The following is a 3,068-nucleotide window of genomic DNA, read 5'->3' as shown; positions in this document are numbered from 1 at the left end:
GAAATAATAAAATTATAAAAATAAAACATAATAAAATAATTCTCACGAGGTTTCGGCCACAACGCAAGCAGCCGTCCTCAGGTGAAGAACAGGTCTGTCGGAAAGACAGCGTCTGAATGGGCACCACCAAGCTTGGCAGCGTATATTTAAGCTGGGTTGGAGGGGGGAAGAGCGCCTTGACAAAAGAATTTGGATAGGATTTGCAAGAAATGTGACACACAAGAAGGAATTCATCTTCTTGGATTTTTCGGTAAAGTCACGTAGAAGGGAAGTAATAAAATAATAAAAATAAAACATAATAAAATAATTTTATTTTATTATATTATTTTATTATTTTATTTTATGTTATTATATTATTTTATTATGTTTCATTTTTATTATCTTATTACTTCCCTTCTACGTGACTTTACCGAAAAAAAAAACAAGAAAATAAATCCCTGCAGTCACGAAAGCCTTAAATCGAAACAAGCAGGAATCAATTCTTATTCCGTCCAAACGCATCAGTCCACACAGAGTCGGCAACTTGAACTAATGGTTGTGATCGCGAACGAAGAAAATGGAAAGAGTGCAGAGTGTATAGATGAAGAAGAGCTTGATCTGAATGGAATATCCATTCCACAGGATGAAGAGATCCATGCCTCTCACTATTAATTCCATGAAGGAGCATTTTGCTTCTCTATGGGAGAATGGAGAAGCATAAATTTAGTTTTAAAAAAAAGAATGATTGTTATGAAACATTTTTATTCTAATGATTCTACCAGGGCTTTTCATTCTGTGGAATGAATATGCGATTGTTATAATTGTACTCTCCATTTTGAATCGTTCTACTACAAAGTTTCAATTATTTTTTTATAGTTAAAATTACTTTTAATATGTGATACATTTTAAGATAATTTCAATATAATATTCTGAACATCTGCAGTTTTAGTTAGACGATGATTTTTTCAAGTGAATTTTATGCTAAATTTCAGCTTTCCAACGCCTCCTTTTCAATAAATGTTTTCTCCTACAACATCAGAGTGCAGCGCCACATTAAATACGCACTACAATGACAATAGTTTAAAGCGATTTGAAGCATGTTTTATTTTCAAAATGGAAATATGGTTTTGGGGAGGGGGGGGGCAGAGCTTTGTGACGTAATACTTGAGAGGGGTCTGACTTTTTGTGACGCCGTGTGACGAGGGGGGGAGAGGGGGGGTCAAAAATCCGCCAAAATTGCGTGACGTCATTTATGGACGGCCCCTAACTGGACATCGGTGATTAAAGGGTTTCATTGCCATTCAGGGTTCCCTCCTGCGATGGGACCGGGACGCCTGTGCCAGGCCACGTTGCACCTCGCGGCCACGTGAAGTATCGGAAGATTCGCTGGCTCGGAACTGGGCCATTCGTACAACTCAAAAACTGTAAATGTTGTGGTTTCACTCTTCAACACACAGGTGGGCTAAAGCAGTGAACTATTTGTCTTTCGTCAACGTGACACGTTTTTGCTGATTGGCCGTGTCGGGTGGTGGAGGGTTACGACACATTTATAAGTAACGCGATCTAACCCAAAAACGTTGATTATGAAAAAAACACTCCACTACTACACTATACACAACACACTACACTACTATACACTACAATTTACACTACTATACACTACATTATACACTACACTATACACTACACAATACAATACACTACACTACTATACTACACTATACACTACACTATATACTACACTACACAATACACTACACTATATACTACACTATACACTACACTATACACTACGCTATACACTACACTATACACTACGCTATACACTACACTATACACTACACTATACACTACACTACACACTACACCATACACCACATTATACACTACACTATACACTACACTATACACTACACTATACACTATGCTATACACTACGCTATACACTACACTATATACTACACTATACACTATACACTACACACATGCTCTGGTAATATATGATGATGCATTGCCTTTGAGACTGATTGCTCCACACCAGAGGCAGCTTTCTTTCGAGCCTCGTCTCGGGCCCAGCTCAGCCATCTCCGACCTACGACCCGCCGGGGCCCCCGTCGTGGCTAAACGCCGTTGGCGGTGTTGGGCGTCTGCTGAATCTCGCTCCGCATGATCTGCAGAAGGAGCTTCCTCTGCTCCAACTCGGGCAGCGGATCCTTGTCCAGGTAGTCGAGGAGGGTGTCGCATGCCCGCGTGGCCGCCACGCGCCGCCACGCCATCGACGGGCCTCCGTGGCCTCCCTCGCCTCCCTCGCCTCCGTGGCCTCCGTGGCCTCCGTCGGTCAGCTCCTCATCATCATCACCCTCCTCGTCGTCGTCGTCGTCGGTCCGCCCGTGCCACGCGGGGTCCGCCGAGTCCCTCGACGAGAGCCAATCGGTGACGTCCTCGAGGCTGGCGCCGCCGCAGCCCGGCACGGCGCGGAGGAGCTCCAGGCATTCGAGGGCCGAGCGCGCGAGGTCCGCAGCCTGCGACCGGTCTCCATCGTAGTCGTCCAATCCTGCGTCGTCTCTAACACCTCCTGCCGTCGTCTTTGTCGTCTCTAACACCTCCATCGTTGTCTCCTCCTGCGTCGTCTCTAACACCTCCATCTTCTCCGTCGTCTTTGTCGTCTCTAACATCTTCGTCATCATCTTCGTCGTCGTCTTCATCATCATCTCCGTCGTAGTCGTCTCCCCCGTCATCTCTAACATCTCCGTCATCTCCTCCTCCACCGTCTCCGCCGTCTCCGCCCCCCTGTACCTCCGATGCGGTGGCGGTGGCGGCACTGGGCGGAACCGGAGGCGCACGGAACCCCTCTGGCCACAGCGCCTGCCAGCAGCGCTGAAGGGCGTCGCTCCGCAGCGACCGCCAGGCGGCGGCGACGCCGGCGAGCGCGTCCCTGACGGTGAGGCCGCCCCAGAAGCGGCCGGCGACATCCCGGGGGTCCCCGCCGCGGCCGCCGCCGTCGTTGGCCGCGGCGGCCACCGCCGCGTGCAGCTTCCTGAGCAGGTCCCTCCGGTACCGCCGCTTGAGCAGCGCCAGCGCCCCGCCGC

Source organism: Lethenteron reissneri, chromosome 57 (assembly GCF_015708825.2).
Source record: "Lethenteron reissneri isolate LAM-NWPU_2019-01 chromosome 57, ASM1570882v1, whole genome shotgun sequence".
Taxonomy (NCBI): Eukaryota; Metazoa; Chordata; class Hyperoartia; order Petromyzontiformes; family Petromyzontidae; genus Lethenteron; species Lethenteron reissneri.
The sequence above is the reverse complement of the archived record's forward strand: the minus strand, read 5'-3'. Positions refer to the sequence as shown.